Below are 18,484 nucleotides of genomic sequence, written 5' to 3' on the forward strand. Positions count from 1 at the left end.
CTACTATTCCTGGTCTACCCCATGAATAAATGTATACAAAGCCCCAAAAGTGTAACTAAGAAAGAACTGGCTAAATGTCCTAATATTCATATTTATTGCCAATTTAATGCCTGTGTGGCTGTTCAAATTCAGCAGCTGCCACTTTAGTAATCAAAAATGTCATATTTCCTCTCCAAATGCTCACCTGAATAATATTGTGTTATACAATGTTATTATTATATGTGGGAAAGATAAAAGACAAGATGCTACAATTTCAAACCTCTTTGAGTAGGGAGTTCCAAAGCTTGGTCACCATCACTGAGAAAGCTGTATTTCCAGATACAACACATCCAACTTGTGACAATAGCAGCACCAAAAGCAAGGCCCCTGTTGATGATCTCAATGTAGGCATGCTGATGGAGACCAGACTATCCTTCTGATATCTCGGTCCCTGGTCATGTATCACTTTATCACTTCAATATCAGCATTTTGAATTGCACCCAGAAATTCAATGAAACCAGTGTAAGTCTTTAAGCGCTAGAGTAATATGCCCAGAGCAGTAGGATCTGGTTAACGACTAGTTCTGCCACATTCTGAACCAGTTATAGTTTCTGAATTGTTTCCAGAAACACCTCCACATAGAGTACATTGCAGTAACTGAAGCAAGTATAGATGGTCTTCTTTTCTCCAGAAAAGACTCCTGGGACTTCCCAGGAAAGGATCAGTTGCTTTAAAACCATCATTGATGCCAGTTGTAAAGCAGTTTACTGCAAATAAGCATAGTACAGATACCTGGTATAGACAAGTAATGCAGAAAATTGACATTTTGTATAAAATATTTCACAATACCTTCAACAGCCAAAGTAGCAACTGATAAAGAGAAAGTATAGCCAGGTTTCAAACTCTGATTATTCAGTGTTATTCTTAATTATTTTTCTCTGTTCTTTCTGAAGTGGTAATTCTGTATTTCTCTTTTCCTCCCCCACCCTTTTGCATATTTTACACATTTAATAACAGGGGTGTCTCCCCAATGAGGTAAGTTGAGGTGATGGCCTCCGGCATGGGTGTGCTACAGGTGGTGAATGTGGGCCTCTGCCCCTGTACTGCAGATGCCACCCTCCTGTCTAGGGCTGCCATCCAGCCTCATCTCCGCTGCCATCCTCCTCCCTCCAAGTCCCCCCCCCATCATTCACAGCCCTACTTCCCTCACGGACCCCTTGCCTACGTGGCTCAGAGGCCACCTGCCACCCTTCTGCTGGCTTCACCTTCCAGGCACTCTCTGCTTTCTGGCATGTCACTGTTGCAAACGCAGGAAGCAGCTTCAGTGATATGCTGGCTTCTGCCAATCGTTGATCATTTTTCCTCTGCTTTAATGGTGCAGTGGGGAAATGACTTGACTAGAAGTGTGAGCACTGTAAGATATTCCCCTCGGGGGATGGAGCTGCTCTGGGAAGAACATCTAGGTTCCAAGTTCCCTCCCTGGCATCTCCAAGACAAGGCTGAGAGAGATTCCTGCCTGTAACAATTGGAGAAGTCCCTGACAGTCTGTGTAGACAATACTGAGCTAGATGGATCTATGGACTGACTCAGTATATGGCAGCTTCCTATGTTCCTATGTCTAGCAAGCCAGAGGTTGCTGGTTCGAATCCCCGCTGGTATGTTTCCCAGACTATGGGAAACACCTATATCATACAGCAGTGATATAGGAAGGTGCTGAAAGGCATCATCTCATACTGCGTGGAAGATGGCAATGGTAAACCCCTCCTATATTCTACCAAAGGCAACCACAGGGCTCTATGATTGCCAGGAGTCAACACCGACTCAACAGCACACTTTACCTTTACCTTTTGTCCTCTTGAGTCTTCAGCACTAACTTTGGTTCTCAGGACAGCGGCAACTCCCTCTTTGTCTTCAGAACCAAAGTTAGTACTGAAGAAGAAAGAGCAGGAGCAAAAGTGAGCAACAATCAGCAGAAAGCATCGTGATGTTGAAGCTGCTTTCTGAATCTGATAACAGCAGTGTTCCAGAGAGCAGAGTGCATCTGGAAGGTGGGGTGGCCATAGCGGAAGAGAAGCCCAGTGTGTGGGCTGCTTAAGCAGGGGTGGAGGTGGGACAACACAAGTGTGAGGGAGCAGGGTTGGTGAGGGAGGCAGAGTGACATGTTGCCTTTGCCTCAAGCAGCTGAAGACAATGAGCCAGTCCTACTTAATAAATGCAATGACTGACATCCTGACTAAGTTTACTCAATAAGTCCCATTGAAATTAAAGGCCAAGGTCATTCTCACAACAGAGCTAGGGAGGGTTAGAGGCTCCTACCTGCCTCCCCACATACGATCAACCCTCCCTAATAGGCTGTGCCACATAGCACATGAGCAGTATCACCGCAGGCGGCAGAACCAGAAGCCAGAGGAGGAAGCCCTCTGGCATCCCACAATGCACCATGCCAGGAGCATGGTGCACTGGGGGATGCTCTTGCCACCAGGCTTTGTGCATACTTGGGCTGCAGGCAGCCCAGCCATGCACACAACCAAGGAGTGGGATGGAAGGATGCACTCGTGCCCGCCCTCTACCTGACCGTTAGCCCAGGTAAAAAACGTGGGCTACCCTGGTAGCTGGGAGTGCTGGGATCGGGGCCGACCCCTAGGCAGGGCTGTGCAAGCCTGGGTATGGCTGCTTCTGTGAAGAACCTTCAAGTTAGGCATGCCAAACTTGTCCTTTTAATTTCAATAGAACTTCCAGCAACTGGCCCTATCCAACCCCAGCACAGTATCCCTCCAGTGGCTGTTGCTGGTATCTGCCTTATGTTTCTTTTTAGAATGTGAGCCCTTTGGGACAGGGTACCATCTTATTTACGTATTATTTATTTTTCTATGTAAACCGCTTTGAGAACTTTCATTGAAGAGTGGAATTTAAATATCAGTAGTAGTAGTAGTAAGGTAGTAGTAGTAGTAGTTCCTTGAGTAAATTTTGTGAGGATGTCAGCCGATGAATGCTATTTGTTCTTCTTTGTTTCATATTGTCAAAACTGACAAGAAAATGGTAATCGTTTTATTTTATTTCCATTAGGCTACAGAGTCCATTATGTTCTTCTCTTATTTTAATTCACTTTTTTGTCTGCTCTGCCACTTAAATATTTCACTTTAACCTACCTTTCTTTCCCCTATTGGTTTACATTCCTCTTTCTAAGCTAATCTTTGCAATTCTGAAAGCATATATCTAAATTCTAGAAGAAAAATGTTGGAGCTTTGTACTTCTTCTGCTGTGGCTTCTTCACCCTTGTAATAAACAATGGTCAGGTTTCTTTACTACCTTTCCTACCTTTTTATAATTCATTTTATTAGCTATTCAGATTGCACCCCCAGGCCCAATAATGACAAAACACACAGCGTTGGATGAACTAGGGCCACTATTAATTGTTAATACAATAACCTGCAACAAGGGACAATAATTAGGGTGTGGGTAACCCCTCTATGAGTCAGCCTTATAAGGAAGACTGCCCAAAAGGCTGGGTGTTAAGTCCAGGCATCATAACAACAGCAAGGCGTTAACCCCGCAGAGGGGAGGCCAACCAGCCCCACCCACCTTGGCCTCAAAATTGAGTGGTGGGCGCCAGCCAGCCTCTGAGTAGGGACAGATCCCAGCCCTATGGCCGCAAAACCTGCAAGGGCTGTTCCACGGCTTGCCCACTCACCTTAAATGGTTCTCCAGTCAGACACCAAACAAGACAATCTACACCAACCCGCACTCTCTGGCAAAGTGACCAATCAAAAATGGCAATCCTACTCACGAATTCAGTGAGAAGTTGGCGAAAAAAGGCCACAGCAGGGCCAATCAGGTGAGACCCAAAAAATTCCTACTTGGCCCCAAAAGGCGACTGGGTAACCCTCACTGAAATGGGATGGGAGGGATGGGTGCTTTGCCCTAAGAGCTACTGAGGGAGATTGAAAGGAAGCCCGCCGTTATGCAGCCACTCCCTGGCTCCAACTGGACAGCCTGAGGCATGTGTTTGGGGCACCAAGGTGATGGCCCCCAGGTCTGCCTCAAGGGCCGGGGGCACAACTCCCCTGGCAGAAGCCGAATATGGCAATGGGGAATGGTCAAATATAGAAGTAAATTCTTTTGCAGTGGCTGACAGCCACACTAGCTGAGCTAGTGCAATGAGCAAAGATGTAAACATATAGCAAGATCCTCAGTCTTTTGCACCCTCAGTCCACTTCTGCAAGCGTTGTGCTTGTGCAACAAGGAGAATGGATAGCTTTGCAGCATTCCTTGCAGGATTTGGAAATGGAAGAAGAGATTGCACATCAGTTGGTGCACCACAGTTTTTACAAGCACACCCTCTTGCGCCTCTACATCACAAGTCTGAAATGCAAGCTCCCAACTGAATGGAATTAGCTTCTGTAACCTCTTTGCACGAATGCAGGGCTGCACAACTTCAGCCTTACAGCTGCCATCGTTCTCAGTCCAGTGGTGGCCAACAAACTGGCATTGCGGGAGTTGTAGTCTAACATCTGCAGGAGGGCCAAAGTTGTACAGCCCTGTGCAATATGTTTCCACATGTGCCAAGTTAGTCTGGATGTCAGCCAGTCTCTTCCCTGTGATGCAGTGGCTGCCTAAATAGACTTTGTTTTATTTTTTTCAAATTTAAATAACAACAAGATGTCCTGTCCTGGGACAAGAGATGATTTGTTCATGATCTAAAACGAGTATAGCTAACACCCACTGTGCTTGCTGTGCTGTTTGGTGGGGATTGTGATGAACAGAGCATGCTATCTGGGTGAATTTGGCTTTGGGTCCCTTCTCCTTTTATCCTTAAAAAAAGAAAGAAAATGTAGCAAGATGGGAACACAGTGGCGTAGCCACCATTGGAAAAGGGGGGCAAATGTCTGCTGATGTTGGGGCAGCTCCTTGGCCCTCCCCCTGGGCATCCCCTTGTCATTCTCCCACACCCAGCCAGCATACAAAGCCCTTGCCAGCTGGGAGTATGAGGTGTGGTGGACTCTCATCGACTCCTTTCCAGCGAGAACATGCAGGGCCAGCTGTGTGTTTTCTTTCTCTCCCTCACTCAAACACTCCGCCAGCTGGGAATGAGAGGGGCTGTGGAGTCCCCCTTCTGGGTGCTGGCCATTCCCTCTGCATCTGATATCAGTGCAGGGGCTATGGCCAGGGCGTGTGTACAGCAATGGAGGAAGGGGACACTGATGCAAATCTGTCCCCGCCTGCTGGTGAACTCCCTATGCCCCTAAGTTAGTGCTTGTGCTTGTGGCTGAGAGAAGGAGAGAGAAAGATAGAGACCAAGTGCCCATGTATATTGGTGTGTTTCTCACACAATAGATGGAATAGATACTGTATATAGGTGACTCCAGAATATCTGAAACCTTTTAATCTACTCTTGATCACTGTTTTCATTTCCCTGAGTAGAATGTGATATCGCAGAATAGCCTTACATAACTGTGACCCACCTAGCCAAATAAACCCACCACGCATGTATGATGGTCCACCAAAGGTTCAACAAACCTTGTGGGGTGGTGCGGTGGGGGTTGGGGGGCTTGTCAAAAACAGAATATTTTCAAGGACTTTGGTGCTTCGCACAGTGCTCAGCTAATTACAGGGAAAGTAGTGTGCATCCACGTGAACAGTCTATTCTTCAGAAGGTCAGCTTCATACCCCACCAATGTCCGATGATGTGACTACTGTTCTTGTTCTAATAATGAGCAGCCCAGACTAACAGCCTGAAGAAGGTGACAGCCATAGACTCACTCATATAGTTCATAATGCGGTGGCATTTCATAAACATAAGAGAAACACAATTCAACAAGATGCAGTTCTGAATGCACCACATACATTCATCACGTACACTTCCCACACACAAAAACTAAACAGAGTGAACAACAACTGCTGAAAGGGAAGAGTTTTCTTCTAGGTAGGTTTTTTTTTTTTTTAAGAAAAAAATTAATTAGCAGTTGTTCAGTGTCGTTCTTTCTGAACACTGTGTTTTTGCCAAAGAAACAAATCCCAGAATTCTCATAGCAATGGACAAAGAAAGTACAGTAGCACCTTGTGCCTCAAACAGCCCGAGTTCCATATCTTACAACCATTACAGCAGAAACTACCCCTTCTAACCACAAGCATTCACTTGGGGCAATGGGGGTGGGTGGGAAGCCACACCTTTAACCATCCTGCTTATATCAGGGTGAATAAGGGGCAGAAATGAATCCACATTACATGATTGTCAATGTGCATATTTAGGATTCTTCCACAGATCGGCTTAAAGAACAACTCTCTTAGCCCTTGTAGTGATCCCAGCTAGTCTTAAGTGGTAGATTTGGATGAGGATTAATAGGGTCAGTGCAGGTGCACAGTTCAACACTGGGGATTTTGCACAAATCTATGTGCAACTGAGGGATGAACTTCACATTACAAGGGAGGGGTTCTATCAATTTTCTCACAGCAGCAGAGTGGGAAGAGAGAGTGTTTAATCCTTTCCATCTACATTGTTTTCCCAACCCAAATCTCCTCTCAGACTGCTTCATATGGAGAGAAAAAATTGATATCTATATTTTTAATCCATGGAGCAAACTATAATTAGGGAGGCATTAAGAAAATGGCACAGAGTGAAGGGTTAAATAGTATTTAATAAATGGAATTTAATGAATACCCCTGCCCTTCTACTGCTCCAGACAAATTGACAATCCCCTCTCCATAGCTGCATTTTAGGCAGGAAATCGGTTAGAAATCTCATGTGTGAATGCTTAATTTGGCCTCGCATGGTTTTTGTTTACTACTGTTTCCTCCATGATTCCAGTTCAGCCTGGAAGTATGAAACCAGCAATGAAGGAAGATGTCTCTGGGTACACCCTTGAAGATTAACTAGCTCATTGGAGCAAGAGCTTTGGTGGGCTATGCAGAATCCAAGGGAAAGAGTTCTGGTATGCAAGGACAAGGCAGTGGAGTGGATTCAGGAATATTAATAGTTTAATGAAATAGATATTATATACAGAGTGGAGAGGCAAGTACAGACTGCTTTTCAAGGCTCTTGCTGTTGGCTGTTTGTTAGCCCTGCCTCTGCTCCAGGACTGGAATTTGATTGGTTGGTTGTGCATTGAGTCAGCGACCACAGAGCCATTTGGTTTTCTTGGTATAATACAGGAGGGGTTTACCATTGCCATCTCCCACGCAGTATGAGATGATGCCTTTCAGCACCTTCCTGTATCGCTGCTGCCTAATATAGGCGTTTCCTATATTATATATTATATTATTCCTATAGTGCTACTGCCTAATATATGAGTTTCCTATCTGGGAAACACACCAGCAGGGATTCGAACCAACAGCCTCCTGCTCTCTAGGCAGGTTACTTCTGCTCTGTGCAATTAGGTGGCTCAGGATTCAAAAGCTGGCCTGGATCAAGGAATGGGTTAGCTAAACAAACACCACAGGCTACTGTCTAATTCATCAGGAAGGCACATTCTAAAAAATAAAGAAATTTGCATTATCTACTTTCATCTATCATAAAAAGAAAAGAAGAACTCTATTGGTTCTTTTAAAAGACCACAGACATGAACTACACACACACACCCCAACAAAAATCCACTGTATGTGTATGTGTGTTCTTAAAAAGAAACCAGTACTGGTATGTACTTCACACACACATCACACAGTAGCCAATGTTCTCTGCATTCAAAAACTCAGATTTTTTCTTCTTCCCTACTTTCTTCATTTCACTGGCTCTCAAAATTATAGAAAAGCAAAATTCTTGAGTTTTGTTATGCAAGAGCATATTAATCCACTTTAATAGGACAATATGTTTGTCCTAAGGCTTAATTAGGTTCCAAGGCCTCAAGAGGGCATGTAATAGAAAAATTAACATGCAGAATACTGAAAGAATGAGAATTTGCATATATAAAATTAAGAGAACTACACTTTTTTTCCCGAACAATACAATTTTTGTATAACAAGCAGTCAATTGCTTAACTGTAAAATAGCAGAGTCTTCCTTAAGTTGCCATATTTATGAAGCTGAACCACTGGGTTTACACTTGTCAGCATCTCAATTTGAAAATTAGGATCATCTAAGGAATTAGCCTGATTTTTTTTCTCTCCAATCATGAATACAAAGTAGCCTACCTTTGATTCTTGAAATCCACCACTGAGATAATGATCTAGAAATAATTACAACACACGTTGCAAATTATAGCTTTGCCCTGTGTGGAAAGGACGTGTTTTATTTATGCTTGCTCCCTAGTGGCCTTGTGACTGATGGAGTGTAAAGTTTAATATTAAGAGGTGAGAAGCTGACATGAACCTTTATTTTGTGACCATTAGTAATCTTAAAGCAGTTGTCTTCAAAATTCCTATGTCTACTAGTATCAATTCTTTTTTATTTTCTCAGAGGTATCAACAGAGTAGAAAAAATTTACAAACGCATCAAGCTATAATATCATAAGTCAAAAACAAGTACAAATATACATCGCAGACGTCCATCCAACTGCAGCCTGGCAACCTCCATTTTCAGGGCAGGGGAGCCCCTCCCTATTCCTGGTCCACCGAGTGTGCACCCCAGCAAGCTCCGTAGTGCTCACATCGCCAGACTGTGGGCAGAGTGTCAGAACGTCTGCAGGGTTTCAGCCATTGGCCATGATTTTCCAGGGGATGGGCCAAGCATGATTGTGCCTTTTCAAAATGCACTGCCCACCTTGGGCAGGGAAAGGGCATTCAAATCCCTTTAAATGCCAAGCAAGCCCTTCATCTCACAGCAATTTCTCCACCGCCCGCATAAGAGCCCCGCAACAGAACAGTCTCTCACAAGCACAATCTCTGGAATGGGGGGATGCCAAGGGGCACTATTTTTATGTTACTCCAGGAAGGGGATATGAACTTCCGAGGAGGGAATATGTACAGTTTATGAGGGAGGGCAAAGGATCCTGGGGTCTGGCTCACCATGGCAAAGCAATCCATGGAGACCAAACCACACTCCTGCCCCTTGTCGGCTTGCCACCCTTTGATTAGCCCTCTCATGAGAGGGCCAGCCTACTGGGGAGGACCTAAGGCTCAAAAACCTTCGGCCTTCCATCTGGCTGTGCACTTATGAGACAGGCCATCCCAAAAAAGGTGTCCCATGTGTGGGGGCCCCATTCTCTCTGGCTAATGATAGAACTTTTTGCACAGTGACTCTCTCCTCTCCAGAGAAGACTTTGAAGCACCCAAAGGAGAATTTGACATTCCATGTGCCTGGGTGTTGCCGCGTGGGCTGACTTGGGAAACACCGAAAGCGGGGATGGATCGTAACTCTCACTCAAATTTCCTGAGTTTGGACTGGTGTTGTGCTGTATGAAGATCTACTACCATGGGGAATCATGGGAGAGCGGAGCTCATGATTAATGTTTAATGTTCCAGTTATCTGCCTGGATCACCGTCCCAGGGAAAAATAAAGATGAATACATTCAAATGGGTGGGCGGGCTGGCAGAGGGCCTGCTTTGACTACTTCTTCATGGCATTAGGCAAGACAGGGAGAGTTGTGGCCGGGGTCCCCATCCCTGCTGCTTGCTAATGTGTTGAGCAACCAGGCTGGGTGGCATCTGCAGTCTGGTCCTCAGACATATTTATTTATTTATTCTTTATTATTAAAACTTTTATACCGCCCTTCCAAAAGGCTCAGGGCGGTTTACATATCTCCATGGCCTAACTCTCTCATGAGAGAGCAGTCCATGGGAGAAGGGCTATCATCACATATTATTAGTGATTCTGCCCAATCCCCCTGTCCCCCTCCCCCAGATGGTTCTTCTCATGATTCATGAAGGGGTATCCCTATGACCTTCCACTCTCATGAGAGAGCGATCTGTTCAGGAGCAGCACCCATCATCTGGCCAGAGGTGGTTTTGCCCAGGTTCGGCTGGTCCACCAGTTGCGGCCGTATCTCGACCGGCAGGCCCTGGCAATGGTAACTCATGCCTTCGTCATCTCTCGTCTGGATTACTGTAATGCACTCTACCTGGGGTTGCCTTTGAAGATGACCCGGAAGCTTCAGTTGTTCCAGAATGTGGCAGCCTGCCTGCTTATGGGTGCTAGGAGATATGATCGTGTGACAGCTCTCTTGCGGTCACTGCATTGGTTACCTATTTGCTTCTGGGTCCAATTCAAAATGCTAGTTCTCACCTTTAAAACCCTTCAGGGCTTAGCAGGTGCTTACCTTAAGGACCGCCTCTCCCAGCCAGTTCTGTCCTGTCCTGTGAGATCTTCTCAGGTTGCCCTTCTTTCGTTCCCTGGTCTCAGAGAGGTCCGTAGTACTAGGGCCCGTGAAAGGGCATTCTCTGTTGCTGCCCCTTCACTTTGGAATTCTCTTCTCCCCTCGCCCACCAGATTCAGTCTGCCTCCTCCCTTTCAGCCTTTAAGATCTTATTGAAGACGTTTCTTTTCCACCAGGCATTTCCCCTTTAAATATCTCTCTCTTTTAAATCTCATATGCTATTCTTGCCTTGTACACTGCTCTGTACACTGTACACTAGGCAGTATATTAAATCTCCAAATAAATAAATAAATAAATAAATCATCACATATGTAGAATCGCTCCTTTCCCTGGAGGCAATGCTGCTCCTGCTGCACAGCTCTTCTCATAAGTAAGCCTAGGGACCGCATGCATGCCCCCAAGGGGAGGGGGTTGGGTCCCTATTCTCCAATATCATTGCACAAAAAATGACCTGAGCCATTCAAGAATCCCTGGGTGGTGCTGCTTTCTAAACCTGACCCCAGGAATCGCCACACTGCCATATGTTACCATCCCAGAGATCTAATGGGGGAGCCTGTTTATGACTGCATGTGCTTGCAAACATTCAACTTTATCACTTCATTTTCAGAGAGCAAAGCACATAGTGCCTGTCTTGCCATCCCGTCCCCTTTCTCTCCTGATAGCCAGGGTGGAACAAGGCACACAGTGTGAAGAGGGCATGCCCCATGTGATTTTCCCATTTGACAGGCTTAAAAGCTTGGGATGAGACAAGGCAGCATCCCTGTTTCCAGGCAACTGCTTTATTAGATCGGAGACAGGGGGTGGGGCAAGTGCTCGGAGAGGCGGCCAGCAAGAGGTGCTGCAGGCATGGAGCAGGCCCAATCCCAGAAGGGTCTGGGTCACCCTCTTTATGATTATGATTCCAGAAACAGCATGAAACTGCAGTTATGGCAGCATCCACACTCGGACATAATGCTGCTGCACCAAAACCTCAGGTTGGAACAGTGAAAATTACTACAAATCAAAGGTTCAAACTGGAGTTTGGCAAGAGAAACCACAGGTTGCTATTGCCACAAAACTGCAGTTTCATGCATTCAGATGTACACAGATTACAACCTCTGCCCCATTTAGCTGTGGTTTTGCATTATGTGTGAATGCAGCCACAGTTTTTGATAGCAGTGGCTTATAGTAGTTGATAACAGTCTTTCCTTCTATATTTTAAAGAACAACAATCCAAAAATCTTTAATCTTAGGACAATTCCAGAACATATGAAAATAAACAGCCTTTTCACACCCACATTTCCAACAGAAATCGAACAAGTTGGATGAATAAGGGACAATTTAAATGACATTAGGTACCAGGATATGACCATTACTAAGTTTGTGCTGTAATAGTTCTTTCTTGCAGCAGAGCAATGCATTTATATTTAGCTAATCTCGTTCCCAAATTAATTAGAAAACGTGGCTGTATAGTCTTACTCTTGAGCTACTGACAATTTCTGCTGTTGTCATTGCATTGCCCATGTGCCCATTAATTAGTCACAGTTCTTAAACTATGGTCCATGGCATGCTTTCAGAAACCCTAGGACAAAACTATGTTTTAAAGATTTGGATCTGGATAGCTGTGAGCTGCTTTCCTCCCCCCGCCCAACTTCAGCCCTCCATGCCTCCCCAAAATCCAGTCTTGAGCATTGTGAATGCCTGGGCATAGTGCTGTATACTGCTCATTGTGGGGGGGGGAGACTGATGAAGTTGGGAACTGGTGGGAATCCCACCTCCCCTTGAATAAGCAGAATTGCCATTCCATTGAACAAATGGTAGTCAGGATCCAACCCTATGACCTAAGTGGGTTCCACTTGACCACATTATCAGATTAGTAAAGGGTATTTACAAGCACAGGAGGGTTAAACATGGCTGTTCTGGGAATAAGAATAAAATGAGTTTATCCTCCCCTACCCTGCCCCTCCAAGAATGGATTGCTTTCCATGAAAACATTGGATAATAGTGGTGGGGAAATCTAGCAAGTAGCATTAGAAGTCAGCAACAGACAACATAATGGAGGTGTTAAAAATCTATAGAGTGTGCATGTATTTTCACCCATTATATAATTACATATTGCTCCTTTTGTGTGAGCACAAAAATTTAATCCTGATTAAGACCAATTTCCTTTCTAAAAACACAGTATGAAAACGGTTACACTTGCCATTGTGAAGATTCCTGTGAGGTTTTAAGCAGTCTCTTCTTTAGTCCACCAGTTTTCTTTGGGGAGCCCCATGCTTCATTATCATGGCATGAGGTGTTGCTAATGGCACATTATAGCACTGCAATTAAGAACTACATTCTGAGTGACAAATTAAGGGGTATTTTCATTCTCCCGTGCCCCATTTAAACAAAAACCATACACATAATTATTTCTGACCCCTGTTGTCAAGTACAAATAATAAAAAATACTATTATAAAAAGTAGGATTTTTTTTCCTTGCCAGCAATTGCACTTACAAAACAGATTGCAAATATTTTTGAAAGATTACCCACCTGCTTCTGAATGCCCTGTGGGTTAGTGCATTTCTACTGCGGCAATTTGTTCTCCCGTTAAGCTACTCTTGCTTTGCATTTTCTAATTACACAGGAACATAAGAGTATACCAGGTAAGCTTTATTCCTGACTGACTTTCTATGTCAGTGAAAGGAATAGAGGGGCATTTGTATTAGCCAGGAAGACTGTTGAAATGGTTTCAAAATATGCTAAATAACTAATAAACATATGATGGTGGGCTGAGCAACAGAAGTGAACATATGAAGATGCCTTATACTGAGTCAATCTAACTCAATATTGTCTAGGTTGACTAGCAGCCGCTCTCAAGGATCTCAAACAGGTCTTTCTCAACCCTTTCTGGAGATCCCAGAAATTGAACCTAGGTCATCCTGCATACAAAACATGTGTGCTACTACTGAGATGCATCCTGCCAGGTCCAAGAATCCAGTGCCCAGGGCACGTATCCCCAAACACACAAATATTGTTTTGCATGTGCAAATGAGTGTTCCCATATTTGCTGCTCTGTGAAAATCCAGTCGTGCACCACCTGAATGGGTAGCACAGCTTGTTTGCCCCAGTGCCCTTGCAAGGAGCACGAGGCTGGAGCTCTGCCTGATTGGCTTCTTTGGGCATGGGGGCAGGACCTAAGGGGCAACAGCCATGGCAGCAGCATCCCCATCAGTCTGTTTCTCTCAGGCACCCTAACCCTCTCTTCCCTTGGATATAGACTGGGACTGCTGGTCACCGTATGGGGCTGGGCAGGAATTTTTGGGGCGTGCACTTGATTGGCCAGGGGTGTGCTCCCTTTTTCACCTGCCTCAGTCTATATCCTTTTAGTTAGATAGTTATGTTTCCTTCCCAGTCACAACTTGGCAGGTGAAGTGCAGTGGGAAGCAACAACTAAGCCATGGTGAACACCTTAGGTAAGCATTTGGCTTCCTGAAGGGTGGTCAGATCCCTTGAGGCTTGGCGGATCAGGGGTGCTGACTTATCCCCTCTACTCTGTTAGATAACATCCTTCCGAAAGACTAAGCAGCTTCAGGGGGGTGTCGCCAACAACAGAGACCTGACCTTAGGTTGGCTGAGATGGGCAGCCTCCGCTTGAGAGTTATGGGGCTGCCTGGAGCCAAGGTGTTATTGCCCGTGTCAAGGTGGCCACATGCATGGCTGGCCTTTTAGGAACTGCACTGTGCGGGTGAAGTGCCAATCACAGCTATGTACAGTTACAGTTAATTTATATTGCAATAAATTGTGGCCCTTTCACCAAAGAAGCTTGTGTCTCATGTCTCCTTGGGGTGTGGGTGCAAAGCCTTCTTATATGAGGGGGAAAGGCAGGTCATTTTAACCATGTGTAAGTTACACTTGATACCACAGCTTATAGCTTAGCCAGTCCATGCACACGGAAATAAGAGCAAATCCACTGGATTCTTGCTCAATGGATAAAAGTCATGTTTTACGGTGACTAGGGATGTGCATGAATCGATTTTTGTGATTTGATTCAAGTTCAAATTGAATCAGTCTGATCTATTTTTGAAGGGCTAGGGACACATTATTTGAAAATCTAGCTCCCTTGAGAAGTCCATAATGCTGAGGAAACTTGAAGGCAAGAGAAGAAGAGGACGACTAGCAGCAAGGTGGATGGATTCAATTACGACAGCAATGAATGCACCTTAAAGGCCAAACTGAAGACAGATCATCCTGGAGAGAATCTATCTATGTAGTCGCTAAGAGTCAGCACCGACTTGACAGCATTTAATCAATCAATCAAAGGAAGCACCAAAGCAGGTTGGGTGGCAGGGTACCATGGATGCTGCTTATAAAAAGCAATCCAGCAGACAGGTGATCTTAAAGGAATTTTAAAAGTTTTTCCTGGTGTTTGTTTTTCTGCCATAGGGAATAATGGGGATGTGAAGTGGCCCTGTTATACCCCACAGGTAGTGCCTAGGTACTCAAAAGTGGGTTGGGGGATAGGGCACCATGGTTGCCAACTACCAGCAAGCCCACAAAGCAATCGGGCACTCTGGTGATTTGAGGGGAAATTGTATGTATTCTGGTTTCTCTGGTGTGTTATAATGTTTTCTTATTATGAATCCCTGTGAAGAACTAATGTAACATCCAAGAATCTACACACAGTGTGGATTCTTGGTTGCTGCATAACTTCTTCATGGGGAATCACTAAGAAGAAGTTACGTAGCAACCAATAATGCCTCTACCTGGGCAGCTGGTTGGAGTGGCAGCTCTGCCTTTCATCTCTGCTGAGACACGGATTCATGTCAGGGCATGCCATACACATGCACCCCAGGGCTTGCTGAGCAATTCCACTACTCCAATCCTTAGCCTGCCAGGGCAATTGTGTCCCTAGTGGTCAGAGTGGTCTGAAGCTCACCCGTGATCTTCTCAAGGAGAAGAGTGGCAGGCAAAGCCTGGCTCAGTGTAGCTGCCTCAGTACACAAGCTGTTCTTGGCAACAAAGAATGGCTCGAGTACCAAGATAAGCTCAGGCAGGAGCTTCCAGTCTGGGCTGGACAGGTCACACACATCCAAGCCACTACACCTTGCCAGGCTGTGGATGGCTCCCTCTTGCTCCTGCAGGTGCTGGAGGAAGAGAAAGGTGGAGTTCCACCAAGGAGGAACATCCTGAAGGATCAGATGTTCGGCTAGGCCTAGCTCGAGCAGCCTCACCTTGAGCAAGTGCATTCCCTTTTCACTCTGTCAAGTCCATGTGCATCATGCATAGCTAGATTCAAAGTGTGCGCCACACAACATATATGCACAAATTGGCTCTGCTTCACTGCCTTTACTATGTTGGCTGCATTGTTGGTGACCATAAAGTAACAATGGAGGATTGGCTCCCTGGCAAGCCAAGCCTACACCTGCCAGTCCATGACCGCCGACAACTCATCTGCCTTGTGGTCTGTATCCATCACCTCCAAATGCAGCACTGCCAAACTGGGCTTGCCTGCATGGGAGGAGGTAGATACAGTGACAGTAGCACCAGATGTCCCCTCACCCTCATGTGCTCACCAGTGGGCTGTCAGAGATATCAGAGACATTAAGGCAGTGTGCAGCCAGCTGTGGCTTGTCCAGAGATCTACAGTGAAATGCACAGTGGTGTTGGGCCCTGCTGCACGCATGGTACAGAGAGGGCATCAGTCTCCTACTGATGGTGGTGTATGAGGGGATCTTGAACAGCTGAAGGAGCCAGTGGAAATGGTTGAGCATCCAAAACCATCATTTCCCCAATGGTCCGGGTAATGAGATGTGCCTTCAGGTGATCAGACTGCTTCCCAGGAGGCTGTACACACCGCGCAGTCAGCTTTTCCTGCCTAGGAGGTGGAGCCACTAATTTACCGCCACTTCTTCCCTGACAAGTGAGGACCTCCCCATTAACTCCTGTCCTGCCACAGGCTGCAGGATCAGGCAGACCTGAAAAGTCCAGCCTGGGCACAAAAGCAGGGGCAGGGAAAACTGGGGAGTAGGACGCTGTCACCACACCCTGCTGGGGGGTGCGAGCATGTCAATGCTAATTTGCTAAACCTTTCCTTTCCTGACATGTACCTAACAGGGATCCCTCCCACAAACACCTATTTAAAATTAAAACAAAATAACCTAAATAAAAATCCTTTTTAAGGTTTAAACCGCAAGTGCACCACACACAAGACCTTCAACCCGAAAAAAAACCCAAACCTGAAACACAATAAAAATTATGAAGTGTGTGTGTGTGTGTGTGTGTGTGTGTGTGTGTGTGTGTAAGTAAGTAATACAAAATGGGATACTACCCAGTATTCACCACATCAGAAGTCTTCTTCCACATTGAGTCTGTCCTCTTCCTCTCTTCTTTCTTCAGTTGGAGCGGAATTCAGGAAGCTTCTGCTGCCTGCTACTGTCAGCACCTGGACACCATTTGACAGCCAGGAGAAGGTCAGCTGGGCACCAAGGGTCAGCTGGACACCCAGCCACCCCCAAAATAAAAACCAGCTAAAAATGAAAAGAAACACTATTTTAAAAAAACAACAACACTTGTTCCCCATTGGCTCTTTTGCCTCTTGCCACTCTTTACTGACCCCACATTGGCCAGGGGAAGGGTCGAAGAAGGGGCAAGGGTGGGGGGGGAGTTCAAAGAGGGGTTTTCAATTCATTAAACACATTAGTTACTCATTCACCGTTCTGTCTTTTTGCCTCATTGAAAAGAGAGAGAGAGAGAATTAGTTTGCATTGCATGACATGTCTCAAGTTGCCATGATGATGCCATGTCATTGCCTATGCCTGCCTGTCTGCCTTGTTGCCAGCCTGAGCCCAGCCTGCCAGCCTGCTATGGCTACCGCATGCCAGCCTGGGAATGGATTTATATGCTACATAGCTTTTTTGTTCCAGAAGAGGGTTTTTTTCACACACACCCTGAGAGATGTCATGCCATTGCCTATGCCTGCCTTGTTGCCAGCCTGAACTCAGCCTGTAGATTCTCTGGTAGCATATGAGATTTTCAACGACAAACTATGAATCCACTCTCATATGCTACCAGAGAATCTACACTCAAAACATCTCAGAAACAACAGAACCCAGTACCCCATGGGTTAGCAACCCATGTGGGTGGTTGGCACCCTATGTGCTCTACACCACCACTTGCTCTGGGCCACCCTGGTGCCCCCCAAGTGCACTTCTGGGGCTGCTGAAACTTCCATCATTCCCTATGGAGAAGAACCTTAAACACATGTAAACTCCATTAAATCTTTAAAAACCAGCCCTCTGCCCAATTCCTTTGAAATAATTCTGGCAGCTTCCTTGCCCCCACTGGGCACTACCACACACCCTACTCTGCTCTGGGCCACCCCCTTTCCCTCCGACGTGAAGCAATACTTTTGCTGAAACCTCCATTATTCCCGATGGGAAAAAGCTTAAAAATCAAAAATTCACCTAAAATCAACCCTTTGCCCAATTCCTCTGAAATTTGGGTGGTAGCTTCCACCTATTGGGCACTACCACCCTGCTAACTTGGCAAAGAGGCACCGTTTAACATGGTGATTCTCTTTATTTAGCAGGGGGAGAGTAACAGGCCCTTTCCACCCCCAGCACAGTACCTCCAGTGACTGTTGCTGGTGTGTATCTTATGTTTCTTTTAGATTGTGAGCCCTTTGGGGACAGGGTTCCATCTTATTTATTTATTATTTCTCTGTGTAAACCTCCCTGAGCCATTTTTGGAAGGGCGGTATAGAAATCGAATTATTATTATTATTATTATTATTATTATTATTACCAGCCCCATCCACTATTTTTGCCTTGGGGCTGTTTTCTAAAATCCAAAACGTTTCAGATTTGGATTTTGCAATTTTGAACAAAGTACAAAATTGGGGTGTTTCAGATTGGCTGATTTCAAACAAAGAACAAAATGGGGGTGTTTCAGATTTGGGCCAAAAACAAAACAGAGAAAAAAACCAAAATGCACAACCCTACTAGAAATTCCATTAGTCTCTGTTTCTTAGTCCCTGGTGCAGCAGCTTTTTAAGGGAGCTCTGCAAATCCAGCTCTTGCTGAACTGTGACCTCAGATTTAGCCTTCTAATGTGTTGCTCTGAGCTCTCTCTGGCTTTGAATCTGCTCCAGCAGCCTGGATCCTGTCAGACTGCTCTCCTGTGAGGAAAGCAAATAGGGAAAGGGTTAAACAGCTCCTCCATATCTATTTATTTGTCCACTGAAAGCTGCCACTCTGCCAAAGCTGCTTTTCCTTATAAAAACTGTTGTCAACAAGATTTA

Source organism: Hemicordylus capensis, chromosome 2, assembly GCF_027244095.1.
Source record: "Hemicordylus capensis ecotype Gifberg chromosome 2, rHemCap1.1.pri, whole genome shotgun sequence".
Taxonomy (NCBI): domain Eukaryota; kingdom Metazoa; phylum Chordata; class Lepidosauria; order Squamata; family Cordylidae; genus Hemicordylus; species Hemicordylus capensis.